Genomic DNA, 23,323 nt, shown 5'->3' with positions numbered 1-23,323 from the left:
AAGTTCAGCAATCAAAAATATAAGTGCGGGACATCTAAAGAAAATATATAATGTATACTCATCTCAATTGTGAATTCTCAAAACAGTAGCGCTGCAGTTTTTTCCCTCGTAATCTTCTTTAAATTTTTGTAAACGATCTGTCCTCTACGGATTTCCGATAAAGAATGTACTTGTCACTGCACTAAATTTGCCCATGAAAATCCCGTGGGATTAAAACTTGTCAGACTAGTATTTGAACCGATACGACTATAAATACAAATACAGGTGCAGATTAGCAGTGAGGTGTTATGTTAGACAAGACGATACCCACCAAAATTAAAACAATTTATTTCATAAGAGAACATAAATTTACTTAATTTTTAATTTAAAGTTGTGATCCACAAAGAATGACAACTCTTGCCTTGGGCTAGTACTTATAAGCAGAGATATCTATTAGTTTACTTCCCTTGCAATTACACAATTGAGTGAAAATGAAAACTGTTTTAGACACAATATTATACTTTTTTCACAACAAAAACATGTAGGATTTATTCATTTGTGTTTGATTTCCCCTCAAAACATGGTTCCTATGATTCTGTCAACTTACATATGGTAAAAAATTAACTTTTAACAAGCCAATAATAAAATGAAGTACCGTTATAAAACACATTATTTTTACTGTACAATAATAAAATCTGTAAAAAGATCCTTTGGAATCAAAGAATGCAACCAAGAAGAATAATAGCAGACTCGGGATTGAGTCTGTTCATGAGAGGTAATGCAATGTGCAACACCTCTCACGCCCCCTAGCGCCGGTTTAAGCGGAACTCTATTACACATATGTTAAATGGACTCCATGATCCCAAAGGACCAGAAAATATAACAAGACTGAATCTAAGTACGGGGAGACTTCTTACTTTTTACAGACTTTTTATGACTGAATCATTTTTATATTTTTATACAGCTTGCAGACACTGTACCGAATCAGAACACGGTAACTATGGCTAGATTTGATATCTATTTAAAATACAAGTCTATTTGAAATTGATATCTGATATGTGATTAAAATTTAGAAAATGGTTTCACAGATGACTAGTGTATTGGAAGATGTCTATGTCTTTAAATGTTAATATTTTCAGTACTCATATCAATTAAAACTGACTGTCTAACAAAACTCATTTGACATCTAAGAAACAACGTAACGACCATGTTGTCTGTCTAAATTTCTAAGTTTTAATAGGAGTTCTTATTTGGCACTTGTTTCCCTCAGCGTAATAAAACTGGCACACACTTGCAGAACAACTATATGCTTTTTCACAAGGATTATTTCCAGAACCGGTGTCTGCTCAACGAAAGCTAGTATCCCTGTCTCTGTGAAGTTGGCAGATAGTAGAATAACATCAGCAGAATCGCGGAATAGCAGAATAACTGCAGCAGAAAAGCAGAATAACTGCAGCAGAGTAGCAGAACACCTTTAGCATAATAGAAGAATAACTGCAACAGAATAGCAGAATAACTCCAACAGGATAGCAGAATAACTCCAGTCGAATAGCAGAATAGTAGAATAACTCCAGCAGAATAGAAGAATAACTCCAGCAGAATAGAAGAATAACTGCAACAGAATAGCAGAATAACTCCAGCAGAATAGCAGAATAACTGCATAGCAGAATAACTGCAGCTGAATAGCAAAATAACTCCAACAGAATAGCAGAATAACTCCAGCAGAATAGCAGAATAACTCCAGTCGAATAGCAGAATAATAGAATAACTCCTGGTGGATAGCAGAATAACAGAATAACTCCAGCAGAATAGCAGAATAATTCCAGCAGAATAAAACAATAGCAGAACAACTACAGCAGAATAGCATGCTTTACATGATCTCAAAGTTTTGGTTACCAATAAGAAATGTAATAACACACATTCTGAAAACAGTTATAGGAGGTAATCTTCGTATTTCAAAGCGATAAAATGACATACTAAAATGATTAAACAGTCATGAAAGCAATAATGGTAACATGTGTGTCGCAAAAAGAGTCTTAGGCTAATGTTAATTGTGCGAGGTAATATGCGAGAAGTATAAAGTATAAAGACGGTCTTAAAGTTGTTCTTTTAACTGACAATGGTTTTCTAACAAATAATAATGGGAACATGTTTACCGCAAAAATAGTCTGAGGCTAATGTTAATTTCCACAAAAATGCGAGGTCAAATGAAAAAGAAAATCGTTTAGCATTTTTGTCTTTTTAATGTTGTTCTACTATTCTGCTATTTTGCTGGAGTTGTTCTGCTATTCTGCTGTTCTGCTAGAGTTATTCTGTTATTCTGCTGGAGGTATTCTGCTGTTCTACTGGATGTTCTGCTGGAGTTTTTTTGCTATTCTGCTAACTTCACAGAGACAGTATCCCTCGCAATTTTTACAGGGTTAGCATCAGCATGAAATGGAAACTCAATAGGAGTTGTGCAATTAATTTTCATCAATGACCTGATAGAATATCGATGAAACATCGATCTGTCCTCAGGGCCTTGACTTTCAATCACAAAAGGACTGTCAAACAAGAAAACTGTTAGGCATAGCTCGGTCAAAGTTTTGGTAATTATACTTACTCACGCTGAAACTGTGGGTAAATTGATTATTCTCTTATCTCAGATAACTGATAACATAAAACTAAAAGCATAAATAGGTTTAAGGTATATATTTGGCAGTAAATATCGCGAAAAATATATCGCGCAGTAAATAATCAACAATACAAAATGTCAAATTTTTGTTGTCCTCGACTTTGCCCTAATCTCTTGATATGACTCAGTTGTGACTGCAAAAATCTGAAACGACACTAATATACATGTGGAAATCATGTTAAAATATAGATGCAATAGAATAAAATAGCTATTTTACATCTATTGTGCAACAACGCAAGATATTTTTGACATTTCACTTTAAAATAGGGAAATGATGATGATAAATGGTTCCCTCTTATGGAAAGCCTCAAACAAATTTACCAAATTATCAAATTTAATTTGGAGAGAGGCTTGGCATTAATTTGCTGCTAAATGTTAACCGTGAGTGGAGATTAAGCGCGAAAAACCCCATATATATACTGACAGAAATACACGAAATGTTCGTGCAAATATTCGCCAAAATATATACAATATAAATCATAGATAATAAATGAATAATAAAACTAATGAAGGATAGTTAGTTCCGAAGCGATAATAATTACATGTAATTTAGATAAGCACCCGATACAGAGATTGATAAATGTAGAATAGACGCACGTAGATTAGTACTTGTTATTATAGATCTCTCAAAATCAAGTGAACTGTATTCAATGTAAAATATTAATTTAGAATAATGTTAGAATGAAAATGAAGAGCGTTTTGAAAAATGACAAATATGGCACTCATGCTTGTGTCCATTATGCAATATGTACTGTAGTATAGAACAATATGTTGATATACAAATAACGCGTTGTCGGTCATGAAGCAATTGCAAAACAGGATGTAATTTGCTTATTTATTGCGTCAGTCCAAGTGTTCCAATACAATGTCCAGGAAATGGTACATTATGTCAAATCAAGAGAATTATATATAAGCGTCATGTATGATATATAAACGACTCACATACAGTATAAATTCTATAAACTACAAAGTTTTACAGGAATACACAGTTTAACTAAGGTAAGGAAATATTTAGAAATCATTTATCATTTTAAGAACTTAAAACAATAAAACAAACTTTGACATATAAGGTCAAAAATTATTTTTCAAAAATCATACTTGGAGAAGTTTAAGTTTGTTTGTTCCTTTTTGGGTGGAGGGTGGGGTGGGGGGGGGGGGGAGGAGGGGGATGGTTACGCCGATTTTAAAACATATTTCAGACGCGCAAACGCCGGAATTATTTCAGGCACATTGTTCTTTATAAATATCACGGAGAGTAGTTAAAGTAATTGTTTGTGCGAAGTCAATCTACCTCATTTGACTTTTGGACCTCGGTCCGAAAATCTGACCAATGCCGGACAATTTAAAAATCCCAGGTTTTTAAACCCAATTAAAGTTTTTTAAATACAATTGATATAGATGAGTTTACAGAATAAATTTATTGTTGAAAGAAAGAAAATTTACTGATAATTAATCCTCTTATGTTAAAACAAAAAACTGGAGAGAAAAACTGATAAATGCTACTGTTCATTTGTGGAAGATTGAAATCAAAGTTTTTGTTTAAAATTACAGGAAGGTAATTTAGATATTCACAAGCAATGTTTACCTATATTACCTAAGAAAGGTTTACACACTTCAGGAGCTAATTATTGTGGGCAGGAAAATCCCCTAGATAATGGACCCCTGTCAAATGAACTGGAAGCAGTATGTTATGGCCATTGATCTTTTGCTTGACAGCGATGTAAAAAGGAGTACATGTTGATAAGCAAAAAGCTTTTCCAGATAAATAAAACTAAACCAAAACCTTTGGAGACCAGATTGCAAAAATTTAGGTTGTGAAACCCTCTCATAAAAACGAAATACACACTTGGATTGCGCGGACAAAAAACAAAAGTCAAAAAACGGGAAAAGGGGGTAGAGTTATACCCACGGAATCACATGGAGCGATGAATTAAGAACAGGAAGAAATAACACAAACCAATTAAAACGAAATTTAGGAATCGACGAGTTGATAGTATAATTGAAACTGTGATACTTGGTCAGCTGATTTAGTTGACATGCAAGCTTTTTCCAAAATATAATAAAGGAGTAACAGTACTTGGTTAACTGTTTATTGATATATTAGTAAATATGCTTGGGTTATTCATTAAAGCATAAAACGGGGAATCTGTTCTTGAAGCATTTGAAAAAATAATTTTTAGAAGGACGATTTACCAGAACATTATGGGTAGATGAGGAAAAGAATTTTATCATAAAAAGTTTGAATCATTTTTGAATAACCATAAAATTAATATGTTACCATACATTTAATGAAGGAAAGGGCTGTAGTTATTGAAAGATTTAATAGGAAGTTTAAAAAGATTAATGTGGAAATATTTTAACAGCAAATATACTTTATACTTATTTAAATAATTGGCAGGATATGTTGATAAATATACAAAACAAAACATTCTAGTATAAAAATAACCCCCCAACGCAGAGCTAGTAAAAACTTAAATGAAGGTACGTTTACTTTCATTTATATGGTGATTTAAAGATTACCAAAGAGCAAAGCCAAATTAACATTGGTGATCAGTTCGTTTAAGCAAACTTAAAAAGACATTTTGTAAAGGATCATACAATCCAACTGGACAAGAGGAAATATTTATAAATTTATAAAATTATAATACAAATCACAGAACATACACTATACGATTTAATGATGAAATAACAGCGATCAAGGTTCATTTTATGAACCAAGGAACTTTTACCTACTACAAGACGTTTTTTAGAATAGAAAAGAAAAAGTTATTAGACACAATTATAGGACAAAACAAGCTTTAGTAAAATGAAGGGTTATAGCGAAAATTTAATAGTTGGGTACCAATTTAGCGATCTTGGAACAAATTTAATTTAGAAATAAAAAAGTTAAATATATCAATGAGCAATAACAATCTAATTTCTACTACTAATGGAATAGATACAAAAGATCAATTAATTATTCACTTAACTAAAACTAGCTGCTGCTTACAGAAAAAGTTATAAATTTCTTTGTGGGAGGAGTAAATACTGGATTATATATGACAGCAGGTAGTTTTGGTTGTCAGCTGCATTCAGTACATTGTTCCAGCTATTCCTATATTGTAGCCGTTGCTGGCGCTGTTCCATCAGTGATTACCATATTTACTAACAGACTAAAACTTGACGACAGAAATTTAGTTTAAAATCACAGCATCATAAAATAAAAAACTTATAACAAAGAACGGATTGGAAAAACGTAATAAAGCCGATCCAACTAAAGTTATCAGGATATTTTTACAATACTATTAGAAATTGCGAAAGAAAAAAAATTATTCAACACCTCTTGAAATGCATATGGAAGGAAGTTAAACTTAACGGATATAAACGTAAAAAGAAGAAGAACTGTATTAAAGATTATTAAAGATTTTTTCTATAAGCATTTTTATATATATGAGAAAAATTATAATAAGTTGAAGGGCAATATTGCATCAGGAAAAAGTACGTTTTTAGTATTATTAAAGAATATATCCTAATTTTAATATATTCCAGAAACCAATTCACCGAATGGCAAAATGTTATAAAACCCAAGCGAAAATCAAATAACCTTTTGAATTGCTGCTCAAGAACCTTCCAAATAATTACCTTCCTTTTCAGCTTAACAACCTTTTTTAAACAGTAATATACAAAATGTATCTTCGCTCCACCCGTTTGATGGTGTTTCTGTCCTTGAACGTTGTTATTTAACCTAACAGTACCGTTTTAACAAAACAACATCACGACAACGGTGTTATAACTGACCCGAGTGGGCAGTATCAATCTTTTCTTACTGATCATATTATAAAACCATATGGAAAAAAACCCAATTGAGGATTTGTTTATGTTTAAAAACCGACCCAGAAATATGTTTAAAAGACTTCAAAAGAAAACAGAAACGGAAGAAAAACAAAGTTGGTTTAGAATATTTAGAAAACCTACACAAATTACATGAAAATGGTTTTACAAAGAATGTTGCAAGAAGGTATTAAAAATTTTACAGTTTGATAACAATTTAGAAAAAAATGACTTTAAAATCTTAAACAAAAGATATAGATAATATAAACAGAATTTCTCAAATCCAATATAATTTCATTAGGAGCGTTTTTTGTATAGATTTTATTCTATAAGTATATTTATATAGCTGGCTATAGAAAGAAGGTAGATAGAATGATTATGCCAAAATTATTCTAGCACTTTATGGAGAAATAATGAATCCAGATGAAAATTCATATAAGAAAGTTCTTAAAGAAGGAAAGGTTATTAATCAAAACTTGAATCAACTTAGTTAGCGATGAATATAAAAATACGCTTATTGATAAATTACAAAACTGTTATTGATCCTTATTTCGTTAAAAGAACTTTATTTGAATGGGCGACTGTGGTTGTCTATTAACTGAAAGAGAAAATGATGAAAGATTATGTGATTGTCCCAGACAAATAATTATCGAAACAATCCTAAAAAAGGATGGTACCGACTGTGATACTAATGAAGAAAAATCTTATAGAAGCACTTACAAAAGCATCTAAAGAATTTCGGTTATAATGCTGGGATAATAAAAATGTGTCGGTGAAGGGACAAACGAGTAAATGTGGAATATCAAAAGTTAAGGAAAAAAGATAAAATTTAAATATGTTATTTCTTCTTAAAGATAATTTAAAACTTTATTTATTTTATTTATTTTTTTTAATTATTTTTTTAATTATATTTTTAATCCTTTTTGCTTGAAGATTTTTTTTCTAAATTATAATATTATAGGATGGGAAATCGTTAGATCTACAAAAACAATCATTATAAGAAATTTGAAATTAAAATTACATATAGACAAGATCCAAAGAATCAATTATATTTAAAACTATAAACGACTCTTATGAAAATACTTAATCTGACTTTAAATCATTAAAACGCTGGTATAAAATAACTGTTGTTTTAAAATAATTTTGCAAAAATGGATACAATGATACAATATATAAATCCGCTTATTTTCAATCAATGGCTTTAGCAAATTCTTACACAAACGACAATAAAACCAAACTAACATCAAGCTTTTGATGAAATAATAAATAGAATAGAATGGATAAATTGGATTTCTGAGGAAAGTGGCTGGAGAATAGAGACAGTTGATGTCATTATATAAATAGATCTAAGGATATAGTCCATTGGGCTGCTTTCAAGTTAATTTAGAATTAACAAAACCATTACAAAAATTCAAGAAAGGATAATAATTATAAAGAATGATGATAATGAATGTTTTAGTGGTATGGTCATTTAGCGTACAAATTTCCTGAACAAGCATTTGAAAGAGTTTCAAATTTATAAAAACTAATAACCAACCGGGGATCTTGCTTATACTGGAATTAAATTTCCTGTTACATTAAATCAAATACCTAACATTGAAGTATTTAAATGAATATTCATTTAATATATTTGGATATGAAGAAAATAGTATTTATCCATGTACATATCAAAATAACAATACGCAGACACTGATGACATGTTGCTAATTATACATGTAAATAAATGATAAAATAAAGCGATAAACGTAACTGATGATGACTGTAAGCCCTCAAGAACTGTCGTCCAACATTATGTTTGGATAAAAGACTTTAATTAGATTACTGACTAACAAAACAAAAAATACAAACAAGAAACATTTTTGTAGATCTTGCCTGCAACATATTACTCAAGAAGAATATTAAATGACACTATTCCAAATTGTTTAGCTATTTAATGGTATCCCAGGTGTAAAAAATGCCAAAGAGGGAAGTAAAGTACAATTAAAAATTATCCTAAAGGTTTAGGCAGTACCTTTTGTAAATTTATGCTGATTATGCATCAATAACTAAAAACGTTTTAACTGGGGGGGGGGGCTATACCATCAACTGAATCTTCATTTACTGAACCATACCAAAAATCTATAGATTGTGGTTACGGGCTATAAGTTGTTTGTAGTTATGACGAATAAATATAATAAACAACCCGATTTATAGAGTTCCTATGCAGTTTATAAGTTATTGAAAATGCTTGAGGAATGGAATATTGCTAAGAAAATATTTAAAGAAACATTTTAACAAGAATTTGAAGATGTCTACCAAGAGAAAGTGATTTTAAAAAACCAAACGTTTTGTCTAACTGTGAAAAAGAAATAAGAAGGATGAAGTGTCAGTACGTGATCATTCGTCATATAACAGGAAAATTCAGAGGAAGTGCTCTCACTCAGGAATGTAATATAATTTTAAACTAACACATAAAATTCCTGTTATTTTTAATAATTTTAAGGGTTATGACGGTCATTTTATTATGCTACAAATAGGAATTTTAAAAAAGAATTACATGTTATTCTCCAATATGGACAGTTATTGGCATTTTGATTTCTGACTTGGTCTATCTGATTCATTCAAGTTTATGTCTCAATCATTGGATATAACCTAGTCAAAATATATCTCCAGAATTTAAGTATTAATCTCAAGAATTTGATTGTGAAAGCATTAATTTATTAAACACAAAGGTGTTTATCATATGATTACCATGGATTCTTTTAAAAAATTCACAAGAAAACAAAAATTACCTTCTAAAGAAGAGTTTATTCCATTTTAAATGAAACTAATCTTATCTGGATAATGAATCTGAAACATGCTCAAAATGTTTGGAATAAAATTAAAAATTAAACATTGGGAGAATACTCATGATCTGTATTTAAAAACTGACCGTTTACTATTTAGCTGAAGTAGAATATTCGACAAATTTTAGAAAACTATGTTTAGAGTACTTACAAATTAGACCTTGTCCTATGTTAGTAGTCTGGTTAAGTCTTGGGATGCATGTTAAAAATGACTGGGAATTAAGTTCGATTATAACTGCTTTGATATGTCTCTTTTTATTGAAAGGGACGGAGAGGAGGAATAAGTTATATTCAACAGATACAGTAAAGAAACAATAAATATATGAAGGATTATAATTTCAAAAGAAGAAAGCAAATACTATGTACCACGACGCAATAACCTTTACGGTTGGGCTATGTGTCACCTGTACCTCTGGAAACTTTAAATTTATATCGAAACACAATTTAAGAAATTAATTGCAAAGGTAAAAACTAACTTTTTTGTTGAATGTGATCTTGAATATACAACAGAATTACACTAAACCCCACAATGTTATCCTTTAGCTCTGAACAAAATTAAAATACCAGATCAATGGCTTTTGGTTTATAGTAAAAATATTAAAACAGGGAATTTGAAATAGGAAAAAGTAATGTAAAAAAAATTAGTTCCAACTTTAATGACAAAAACCAAAATTATGTAGTTTCATTATAAAAAATCTTGCAACTATATACACAATTAGGGTTTAAAAGTAACAAAAATACATACAAATATTAACTTTTGACGAAAGTCCTTGGTTAAAAAGTATATTGATTTTATACTCCAAAAAACGATCCTAAAGCAAAAAATTCATTAGAAAAGGCTCTTTAAAGTTAATGAACAATTCTGTATGCGGTTAAGACGATGGCGAATTACGCAAGAGGGTTAATATTTAAATTACTCCTGATGAAAATATTTCTATTATAATACATAGCCAAACCTGCATTTGTTAGTTCAACGATGTTTCAACTCTAAACCATTTTGGTATTCATAGAATTAAAAGAAAAGTTTGTTCATACCTCATCCGCCTTGTTATGTTGGGAATGTGCCATTCTAGATTTATTCAAATTATTTAATGTATGAATAATCATTATAATTACATTAAGGAAAAGTATGAGGGTAATGGTCAATTATTGTTTACTGGGACACTGATTCATTATGTTTTGAAAAATAAAAACCTAAGATGCTACTGAGGATTTTATAAGGGACAACGATTTATTTGATAATAGTGATTACGATAACAACTCAAAATTTTATTTCGCTAATATAAAAAGTATTGGAAAATTTAAATCTCATGACAGCTCCGGCATTCATGTGTGAATTTGTCGGATTAAGAAGTAAAATGTATTCTTTATTTATTAGAAATGAAGTAAAACATTAAAAAATGTAAAGGAAATTAAAAAACACTTGTTGTTAAGAAAACAATAGTTCCTAAAATTACAAAGATACTTTGTTTAATTTCAACCAAAGTAATCACACTTTATAAAGTTATTTCGTATCTGCTAAGCATATCTTTCCGTTATGTTATAAATAACAACATTCTTTATCATGTTATGATGATTAAAAGATTATTTCTTGATAATGGTCATTGATACAGTAGCTTAGTCTTAAATTATAGACCATAAATTGTTAACTGAATATCGTAACGTTTAAAGAAATTATATAAAAAAACATCATCCATTAAATCATTTGCCTACTTAATAGAAATAGATCATTTTTTCTATTATTTTTTTACATGATAACTTTGAAGAATTACACCATTTCTTTATTTTTTATTTGTAATTTAGCTTCTCCTTTATCTAATTTAATGCATCAACAGAATAATTAAGATGCAATTTTGTTTAATTGCCACAATATTACCACCGGAGCTCAAAACCCGGGACTAGCATTAACAGTTTGCATTGAAAAATCCACATCGGTATCTTGGGTCTAACTTGTTAAAAACAATGGAGGTTTTCTTTATTAATTGCCTTTCTATGTGTTTTTCTATTTTATTTACTTTTTCATTTCTATTCTAAGGCCACTAACTTATATTAATTATTCCAGTTAACTATAATGTCCTTTTTATTAAAATAATTCATATAGTTTGTAATTTACTTCTGATTCTGAATTTTTAGTATTGTTACAATAAATCATTACAACGGTACTTTATCTTGTAACATTTTCATAAAAAGTAAACAATAATATCGCAAAGCATACTTGTTTTGTCTTGATATTGAACATTGTTGTATTTTACATTTGGATATATACTGGAATTACTTCTTTTGGTGGAGGAGTTCAAACGATCGAAAGTATATCTTATTAAAGTAACAAACCCAATGTGTTCCAGGACCAACAGAGTGTCAAATTTATAATTCCACATTCAACCTTTTCTTTTAATTTTAGAAAAATTATTTCTACTAAAAAACACTCCCTAAAGTTTTTAATTTTTTTAATTGTTTTACCATTGTTCAATTTCAAAGTTAGAAATAGGTTTGTTTATAAATTTTAGTTTTTTTTTACCTATAGGGAAATCGTCTGTAAGGTCTCCGTTGTGAATCCAATCTGTAGTCCTTTTCCACTTAACAACGATGTAATCAAAGGTATTCCTCGACTAGCAGCCAAACATTACTAAATGCCACCGTCTTGTTTTTGTTAATGTGATAATTTATCACTCCAGATCCTACTAGTTGCTTTTCTTTGAAAGGTGTAAGATAAGGTGACTATATATTTCTCTTACTCATTAGCTACTGAAATCAAACCATTTCCAAGTATTTTACTAACACAGTACTGGTAGCCCAGACAAGCACCAATGCCTAGAGGGGCTAATATTTTTGGAGCTCTTTTTGCTGTCCTTGGAAGAAGTGTTTTCCCTAACACAACCACTAAACGCTCCTAAAAATCCACCATTTTGACCTTCACTGGAATTTGGCTTTTTGAAATTGTCAATTTCTATCCCTTCGTATTTCGTCAGCCAGCTTTTTTAATTTGATTATTTTGTGTTTTTGTTAAAAGTAAAGGGAAGTTTTTCCAAGTAATGTCATGTTTTAATCTAAAAGTATGTGAATTTTATTATTAAAGCTTGTGCTAAATTTTTCTTTTGTCCTCTGTAAGGGTTAATTTTATATTCAATATAATTTGATGAACATATATACTTTATATTTATTATATTGATATTTATTTTATTTAACATAACAAGTTCATTTCAATAGTTTTTATTTCAACTGTTTTCCTCTATAATACAATTGCGTAAACACGAATATTAGCTGCAGGGGGAACTATTTAAATTTAAGCTTTTAATGAAATGTGTTTAGGGTCATCTGTAGTTACTTTCTTTTTATATTCCCCGATTAAAAGAATAAATCCAAAATATTCACAAAAAAATTTGATCTATTTAAACACTTCCAAGTAGTCTTATTATTTTGTTTTATAATAATAATTAATTACATCATCCCATATATTCTTGAATATACTTGTATATTCTGTTTTCTGTATTAAAAAATAACACCATTACCAACTCAGACGACAAGAAGCTCAAAATGCAATTTTCATGTGCTGCCATTAATTTTAAATGAATCTAATAAATGTGGATTATGTTACTTGTGAATTTCTTTTATCAAGGTCGTGGTAAATAAACAAATACATGTGTGGTTTTATTACACCAGCTGTTATTCTAAAGGTTATATTAGTTTGTTGTGCTATCAGTTGATTGCGTCATCATTTCCAAAGGTATGACCATCTTGCTTTTTTAAATCTTTTCATTAGTAATGCGTCAAACCCAAATTCATTAAAATCAAACGTTGGAAACCCATAGAATTTAATTTTTTACAAGTACTCTAACCAGATTCAACAGCATTAGCTCTAAAAATTAATTCATCATCATCTGTCAGCTGTAGTGATTATTTGAATTTGACTTGAGGTAAACTTATAGTTTCTAAACCCTGTGAAAAATGAATAAATATTTAATGGAATTTTAGTGAAAACTCATTATTATCTTGGATTAATGCCTTTTTATAGCGAAACCACTATTATATCCAGCTTGGTTCATTCCTACTTTCAGCAACAGCAGAGTACTAATAATAAAATCATTTGTTCCAGTTGATTTTGCCATAATCCTCCAGATAGTTCAAACCAAACTCTTTTACATTATTCTTTGTATCAAATTATTTTACAATCATAAACAATTTTTCCATTTTAGTTTAACCACTAACTGAACAATTAATGAGCTGCTTATTAAATTAAAGCCATTTGATTAAGCATCTCCACCCGCACCATAATTATTACCATTTAGCAAGTTCTATTTACTTAAAACTAACTTCAAAATAAAGCATTAAACCAATCAAAATATGACATTCTAATCTTTAATTGTAAGTGATATCCGTTTTTTTTGTTGTTTAAACATTATTTCCCAGGACAGATATTAAAAGCTGTATCTAATTGAATAGGAGTTAATTCATATCTTCACAATTTTCTTTTGTTCTAAACATGTATTTATTATTTTTATTTTATTTTTTATTTGAAGTTTAAAAACTTTATTTTTTATAAATTAATCTTGTTATTCGTTTTTGTTGAGCTGAAGTTCCCAGGCACGAGCTAAAGTCCCAGATCCTGACAATATTCTATTTATTCTCATATGAATATCCTCCTCATTATTATTTTTATTATTATCTTTTCTTGTATTCCTTGCAATTAAATTAGCAACAGCCGGAGCAGGTTTCTTTTTAAGTTTTTCACCTAAGCTTTGCTGCAGCAAAATTTCCCTTACTGTTCCAACCTTTTTTGTCTCCCTTTCAAGTGCTGCTTTTCTGCTGTTTCCAAAGCTTTTTTTCCAGCTGTGCTACATTGAAGATGCGGCTGAACTTGAAAGCAATTTAGTTAAAGTGTTCAAAGATACGGTCCTGTGTATGATTTCTTTTTCCCGTGTGAAGCCTCAACATAAATAATATTCTTTTTTTTGTCATAAACTTTCTTGCTACATTATATAAAACTAACATTTTAATTTCATAATTAAAGTTTTATAACTTAGTTTTTAATTAATTTCTTTTAAAATTAGTGTAAAAAAACTTGTTTTCAACCCATTAGGAAATTAATTATTCTACAAATACATCTGTATAATATCTTCTAATTGAATTTATAATATATTTCTTAATTTCAGGAATTATCCAACTCTTTGTGGTTCTTATGTAAATGGATAGCTCTTGTTAATCTGCAAGTCCGTAAAGCATAGATAATATACTTAAAATTACCATCAACAAGTGAATTACCAAATAGATCACAATGAAATGTTAATTGTATAACAGGAGTTAGTTATATTTGGTGTTTTAGTTTCCCCATTCATTTTTGTCTAATTTTTTTTTCTCAAATCAAAGCAATGTATGAAAATTTGATATTCCAATCCAACATAAAATTATCTGTATTGAAAGCAAAATCTTAAAACTACTAAATCAAATTCCAACTTATTGGAGCAATTTTGATTTATCAAATTCATATCACCATTACTTATTAATGTTTCCCTAAATATAATTATTAATTCTGTGTAAACGGTAAGACCATATGTTATATTAATATCTTTCCAATCCATAACCATTATTATAACGATTCTTTTATTGTCTATTCATCACTAATATTATGCCCAAGAATTAGGTCATAGTTGTTAATACTACTCCAAACCAACAACATAAGTTTTATTTTTATCTAAAATTAACGAAGACTAATCTGATTGTAAAATCACTCGGTTTAATTTTATTATCTTTAACTGCTTCAAGAACTTAATACTGATTTTTAGTTCCCTTTATATAATTATCAAACCATATCTTTTTAATTAAAATCAAAAATCAAGAAAAATTATTCTATATAACATTTCATGTTGTTCTGGTAAAAGAGAATTCATTTTTAATAGTTCATCAATTATTCTAATACCTTCATTTTTTAGTTCTTCATTAATTATTTCCAGCATTAATTGAACCACAAATTACTCCAAGTCATTAACCAATTCTTTTGGATTACATGGACAAACGTCATAACTTGTCCCCTAATTACTTTTTTAAAATTTCATAGATCTTTTATTGATAGGTAATCAAGACTTTTCTTTTAATCTTTAAAATATTTTTATTGAATGAATTGAATGCTCTTTTCTTATTGTTATATCTTTTATTAATCAAATCATTAAATCATCATCCTACTTTCGTGTTAAATTACTTCTTTTCCAGTATTATTCTATCCTTAGCAATTAATTTGTTTTGGACCATAAAGTTTATTTAAGTTAATAATTAAATTACCATATTGTCCATTTGGTGAAACTTTATATGGTTATAATGTTTTATTCCTTGTCACTAAATATAGGAGCTAAATTAAAAGTATTTTTCAACCGTTTTTTGTACTTTACCAGTTCGTTTTTGTTTCTGTTTTATTCTTTGGTTATTTTCTCGATTATAAGGATCGTTTTGATCTTGATATGCTAGCTATCAGACCGTTTAGCTTCACAATATTCGTAAGTAAACATTACTCTATTGTATTTTGGACTGTGTCTTCTATATTTGTATTAGGATTAGATTATCTGCAGAAAAAAAGTCAAACATTTCAGACGGTTGGAATATCATTATTCTTTTAAAAACATCCGTATCCAAACCAGCATTTCAAATCTATTTCATGTATTTTTTCCTCCCATTTTCAATTCCTAAAGGTCTTCATCTTCAGGAGCCTCTGTAATTGGTATGGTTACTTGGAAATAGCTGTGGTAACCCTGGAATGTTTGTATGTCTTTCATACTTATCACCTAAATAACGCTAATTGTTGTTTTTATTCCAGGTCATGCTTTTAACTGACTTGATACTTGTTCTTTTTGACTATCTAATTTTTTCAGTAATTGGTTATAAATTTTCAGTATACATATCCCGATTTGTAGCTTTTTCTTATTTTTTCTCTCCAATATTTATTCTCTAAGATTTCTCATCTTTTGCCCCAACTAATTTTTTTCTTATATCATTTCATTAATTTTTGATTGCATTGGTTATTAATATGTAAGATAATGTAAATACTGTAAACAATAATCCAAGATCATGTAAGGATTTGTAAAAAATTTAATATTATATAAATGGAAATTCCAAATTATTATTACAACAACTGATAATCCAATAACTTTAAACAATTTTATCCTTTTATGCCGATTCATGTTTTAGACTGTTACTATGTGATCGTCAGGATCTGGAAACAAACAAATACATTAATGCATATACTTCGAAAACCTCTTCATTATATTATGTTAAATTATAATTATATATGCTAAAAACCTAGCACAATCTAAATATCAGATTTCAAGATTTAATTAACAACTTCCAACACAACCAAATGCAACAAGATTAAATTCAGATCCAAATGAAATACTTGAATATTCAGCTGATCCCGACCAAATTGAACCTTGTGAGAAACCATGAATCAGAAACCACAACAAGTAGTAATATTTGAATGATTTATGTATGTGAAGATAAAAGGTTCAATGAAAATCACAATATACTGTATTCAAGGGACGCACAAAATGTTGTGATATTTATTTAAGGTCAGTCTTCCTATAAAACACCAAAAGGGATATTCGGATTACTGTTCACATTGATTTTATTTGAAAGTCCGGGGTTTTTTATTTTAAAATGGAAAATAATTGGATTTGTGAGAACAAAATATCGATCGTGATACTTTTGCTAATGCAACAAATTAAAACTATGATTTCTTATATATTGACCAACCAAGGAAGTTTTTAAGAAAAAACTTTACTGGTAATATATAATAATTATATAATGGGAGTTTTTAATGATGTAAAACAAATAAGTGAACCTGCCATATAAGTAAAAGTTAAATTTGATATTGATTTAAAGGATTATGCTACTAAAAACCACACCATACAAAAAGTAGAAAGACATGGAATCATATCTTCCACAGAAATAAGGAACTTGATAACCAATGAATAGGCATAGATATGGGAGGTAAATGAAATAATCAACCTAGGAAATCCAGATAAACCCAACGAAGCAGTTTCAAGACGATTTAAGTTATAAAAAAGTTCAAAGTGTAATAGATGACTTTAATCCTTGAAGGATATCAAATCTATAAAACAACATAGAAGTAGAAGAAAAGAATATTGGAAGAATTAGACAAATAGATTTTAAAAAGAATTCATTATTAATTAATCATTACCACGGTTTTAAAATTGAAGAAGAACTGAAAGCTATGGTTGATTCTATTAAAGAACTTGAAGACGAGAAAATCTGATTTGACAGATGAACAAACAATAAAGAAGTTTTTCGAGTTAATGAAAAACATTATTTCACCCAAATTCAAGAATTAAAAGCTCGTTGTATTTAAACAGAAGAACTAAAAGAACAAGATTATGAAAGCTGAGAAAAAGTTCAAAAATTGTATCAGTTAGAAATCAGAACAGAAATAAATTAAACTAAATACTGACAACTGAAATAAGCATAAAAGGATTTATTAGAATTATTTTCAAATAAACTTGCCAGCCTATAAATATGAATTGGAAAGAGCAGCTTCACAAGAGGTGAAGGATCATGGGAAACAGATAGATACATAAAAAGAGCTCAATTCTAAAAAAGATGACTTTAAAAAAACACATTCGAAATGGATTAGTATTGTTGACAACCGTCATATTTAAGTATGCAGACTTAAGTAATATTACAAAAAAATTACAAGATGGATATTAATGAATTTATTGCAAGGTTGAAGAACATAAAAATGAACAGGACTTTGTAGTTGATCAATCAGTTAAACAAGGATGAGTTAATTACTGCTACTTACTGAAGCAATTAACATACATTAATAATCAGCTAGAAAATTTGAGAAAACACTTGTAAACATGATTAATAATGTCGATGCACACTCACAATATAAAGTACGAAAGCGTTTAAGTAAACTTAAAGGTTTATTACAAGAAAAGATTATTAATGAATTTAAAGTACATTAATGATAATTTAATGATAAAATAAAAAATACTAATGATTTTGGACTCTGTAGTTGAAATATCAGCTAACAATAGGAGAATCAATTCACTGTAATACTCAAGTAATTATGCTAATAACTAAAGAATAACCGCTAATGTCGGAGGAAATTACCCACTAATACCAAGAAATTACAAAAAAGTAAAAAATGTTTTCTTAAAAACAAGAAAACACAATTAGCTAGAACAAAGAATACTGTGGACAATCTATCTGCTTCTGAAGTTGCCCCAAAACAAAACGACTGATGATTTAGTGAAATAATTCTTTTCAAAAAAAAAAAAAAAAAAAAAAAAAAAAACAAAAAAAAAAAAAAAAAAAAAAAAAACAAAAACTTAAAAAAAAAGACCGGAAAATAGAAGAAAAGGCTAGAGGAAAGGGGACATGAGTGTTTTCTCTTTGATACTCTAATAACATCTTTATGATACGTAAAAATGAAAAAGTATTTTAAACCGTCTGGTGCCTGGCGATATATTCAACATATGACCCAATATTATGACCGGTTCCTGAACGATTTTAAATGCATTTAAATTAAAACCTGGAATTATTGTGTAGATTATAAAGATTTTATGTAAACACAAACCAAGAAATAAATTATTTGCACAGATTGGTTTTGAGTGGTTTGTGTTTAAAGTAAAAATCGGATGTTCTATAATCGATATTAAGATTTTTATTAACGGGGACCAGGCCCTAGGTGAACCAAATAAACCGATTTAAAAGCCCAATATCACTTTTATATTTAGGTCGCGGTGCGAAATGCTGAAATCAAACAATTCCTTGGTATATATGATGTATTTGATCATGTAATAATAACAGGCGAGGGACTTTGACACTGACAGTTAATATCTAGTGTATAAGAAAAAAATTAAAATTGATCTAAACAAGGGACAGTGATTGATATTCATCCTATGACCGATTCTGGCATCTACAGAAGTACCATTTTTCGCTTTTGGCGGATTGTAACATCAAATTCTATATCTCGGATGAACCAAAAAGGACAGTGGATTGATATATATACCTGGGGGTTAAGTATTATAACATACAATATCAAGACCAACAAACACATTATGTTTTTTGGTTTATTATTGTTTATTTTTCATAAAAATGTTACAAAATGGTATAAACATTATTCGATTTATTGTATAAAACACTGAGAGTAAACAATGTAAACATAATAAATATTCAATCATGCATATGGCCTATGGTATACTCAACGGTTGTTTAATATCCGGCTTGGTTGTACTTAAAACTTGTAATATTTGTTTAATAGTTGTAAAAAATGCAACCGCCGTGTTCTGTACATTTATTTTAACCCCGAGCCAGGTAGAAGAATTTATTACGTGCACAACCCGCGCGGGGTGAACCATTAGTCTATCTAAGAGACCCTCATTCTGTAGGCTCACCATACAGCTGTTTTTCCTTAAATCACAAACCTGCCCGGTTTTGCAGCCCGAATCACCTTCAACCCCCATTGTTCTTGCCTCCGAAAACCTATCGAAACTAGAGACCGAGACAAGAACGAAGTAAGGCAAATCAGTGCTATTACAACATTGACGGAAGAATTCTTTATGTGCACAACCCGTCAATGTCATAACAGCAGGCTGTAACCGTTAAAAAGACAAGGCGATCCAGTAACACAACCATACTGCAAGCTTACCTTTTTAAACAGACAAGGAAACGTCAGATTGACTTCGGAACTAGCATAACAGAACTCGACTCAATGATATACTATGACCCCCGAACGGTTATATAGTGAATATTACTTTATTATAATAGTGTTATGGTTTTGACATTATCATAATTTTATTTTGTTGTGTCTAATAATTTATCAATTACGTTTTGTTTCTAAATAATAACAACTCATAAGTAATTTTATTCTTCAATATTAATTAAATATTTGTCTGAATTTTCAATTATCAAGGGAGATATTACTTGTATTTTAATAAAAAGAGGGATAGATTTGTAAATAACCGACCTTATTATATTTGTTATATTTAGCATTTGGTTTCCCGGTCTATAGTCATTTTTAGTTGTTATATTTGGCATTTGGTTTCCCGGTCTGTGTCTATTTTTAGTTGCAAATTTCTTGTTTCATGGATAATAATTATAATGTATTTATTGGTAGTGGTGTACATTTGTGTCCATTTCTAATGTCTTTAAACAGTTGTTTTTATCTATGTAGAAGGATTACAAAACAAGGAAGGTTAAAAGAGATATTTTAAAAGAAAATAAATGTGGTCAAATGCAACCACATTTATATTTTTACTTCCTGTATGTTATTTAGCGCCAATAATTATTCTACATTTTGGTCTCTCGGTTTTGTCGTGTTTAAAGTTTTTAAGTGGAAACTATTTTTAAATAAAGACATATGTTTTCTTCTGTTAAATCAACTCTAAAATTAAATCATTCTTTAGTTAAAATCAGGGGTTTATTGGGTTTAAACTGTGGATTTTAAATTGTCAGGCTTGGTCAGTAGAGACCGAGGGTCTCAAAAGGTTCAAATGAGTTTAGATTGATTCGCACAAACAATTACTTTACTACTACGCGCGAAACTTAACGGTTCTGCCCGGGGATCGAACCCACGACCCCGCGATCCGTAGATCTGCGCTCTCCCTATTGAGCTAAGCAGGCTGTAATTGTCATTCAGTGTAACGCGGGTCAACGGATAATGTGAAAACGCACTTACCGTGTCAGATATATTTATTTATTTATTTTGTTGGGTTTAACGTCGCACCGGAACCACAATTATAGGTCATATGGCGACTCTCCCGCTTTAATTGGTGGAGGAAGACCCCAGGTGCCCCTCCCGTGCATCCATTTATCACGAGCGGGCACCTGAGTAGAACCACCGACCTTCCGTAAGCAGCTGGATAGCATCCTCACCCCGACCAAATTTCAACGCCCCCCGAGTGAGGCTCGAACCCACTTCGATGAGGGGCAAGTGATTTGAAAGTCAGCGACCATAACATCGACCCACGGAGGCCCCTGTGTCTGATATATTTATTTAATTATTTTGTTGGGTTTAACGTCGCACCCGGCACAATTATAGGTCATTATGGCGACTCTCCAGCTGAATGGTTGGAGGAAGACCCCAGGAGCCCCTCCGTGCATACAGTTCATCACGATGCGGGCACCTGAGTCGAACCACCGACCTTCCGTACGCCCAGGCTTGGATGCTTCCACACATGAAGATTTCACCGCCCCGAGTGAGGCTCGAACCCACTTCGATGAGGGGCAAGTGATTTGAAGTCAGCGACCTTAACCACTCGACCACGGAGGCCCCTGTGTCAGATATAATATTGGTTTAAAAATCATCGTACTTTAAGACATTTAAAGTCTCTGACTCGCCTGTTGATGATATTGTTCGTTTAAATTTATATTAGAAATTTTTTAAGAGTCCGGTCTTACTCTTGATAGTTTGTACACTACCTGAAAAGAATCTAGTACGGGACAATTAAAATAAGCTTTAATCAATCTTTTATTAGTTGTGGTGAACCATTTAAATATCATTTTCATTGAAAATTGATACAACTCTGACACTTACATATATGAAAAAGTGAAAACACTGGAAAACATAAAATACTTTAATTTTCCCGTTTAAAACATGTTCAAGGCGTTTTCTTCTTTCTGTTACAGGTAAATTAAAGGTCAGACGATTTGAAATTAGAATCGAATAAAAAGCGAGTGAATATGGCTACAAGATTGATTTATCTACTTCTGGCTGCACTACTTATAAGCGAGTTTGCCCCGGTAACTAGCCGATTATGTAAACGTCGAGGGAACCGATGCATCAGTAATGGGTGTTCAAGGAGACCCAATTTTAGTTGTTTACGAGTAGGCAGAACGTGTCGATGCCGTAGTCCTTACATTGTAGGAAGTCCAGCACCTTTTCTACCACATCACTCCAACAACCAAGCTTAATAGACCGATTGAAGTCAAGAACGAGAAAAATATCCCCATGTAACTATAAGGAGAGTGCAACAATGTGCTTGTGCATTGGATACATCTGTAGGAATAGTTATTAGAATTTAAAAACTTTTTAACATTAAAAATAATTTTAAGATGTGTAGATAATGTTTTAGTAAATGCTGTGAAAGTATGTGGTGTAAAATGTCAACGACAGAACTGGAACTAATCTTGTTGCAACACAAATTATGTTCGGACATAAATAGCGGCTGTAAGTGCGTACTTAAAACTATCCGAACGAAACAGTTGGCTTTATTTCACAATATGATTGTTGTCAACATAGAAACAATTAAAAAAGCAAACTTTTGTGATGCTAATTTTATTCGCAGTACAAAAAAATGTACAAGCTTTCCTTAATGTTTATACAAGTGTATCAGACGGTAGTTTAAATTCTAACCTGCGTCCGTCGTCTAGCCACATCAAATATAGACAAGTAGCGCCAATGCATTTCCGAACTTTCAAATATCGAAATGAATGAATAAGATTGGTCAAAAACTCAAAAAGCACAGCATTTTTAGCTCGCCTATTCGTACAATAGGTAGAGCTATTTGACTCACCTTTGCATCCGTGTGGAAGTTACCTCTAAATTTTGTGGCTTAACTTTTTTATTTACACCCAGTAATAAAGCAAGTAACTCCAAAATGCCCAAACTCCTATGCAAATGTGTTTTGTTTCAATTTCAGAAGTTGTGTAGTTTATTACAGGAGTATATAATTCTTATAATAACATGTCAGAAATGGAGGTGGCATTGATGACAATGATGTTTTATTAGGACATTTAAAGGAAAAGATTATTTATACAGAAAAGTCATCGTCCTTTGTAAGGTAACCAATATTTGCATGGAAGTAATTTGTGTTGATTTTGTGGTTGAAATAGTCTGTGAAATATGTTCACAAAAATATACTAACCTACAATTAAAATGTTAAATTCTATATTAAAAAGTCAACCAATTTCGGCAACTATAGGATGGTGCTTTTTTTTGTCACACTAGTGGGCCAAATGCTATGTCGGATAAATATGACTTGTCTACCGCTTTTATTTGAGTCGACAGAACTGTTAGTCATTAATACAG

General features: G+C 30.3%; 1 long non-coding RNA gene across 1 annotated transcript; it reads left to right on the top strand.

The window, feature by feature from the left end:
* Positions 1-992: 992 nt before the first annotated feature.
* On the top strand, positions 993-22,556 carry LOC123552505 (uncharacterized). Its single transcript, XR_006686622.2, has 2 exons — positions 993-3,652; positions 21,922-22,556. It is a non-coding gene; the product is annotated as an uncharacterized LOC123552505 (long non-coding RNA).
* The last annotated feature ends 767 nt before the right edge of the window (positions 22,557-23,323 follow it).

This window comes from Mercenaria mercenaria, chromosome 4 (assembly GCF_021730395.1).
Source record: "Mercenaria mercenaria strain notata chromosome 4, MADL_Memer_1, whole genome shotgun sequence".
Classification (NCBI taxonomy): domain Eukaryota; kingdom Metazoa; phylum Mollusca; class Bivalvia; order Venerida; family Veneridae; genus Mercenaria; species Mercenaria mercenaria.
Note: the sequence above shows the minus strand (reverse complement) of the source record. Positions and strands in the feature narration are given on the sequence as shown.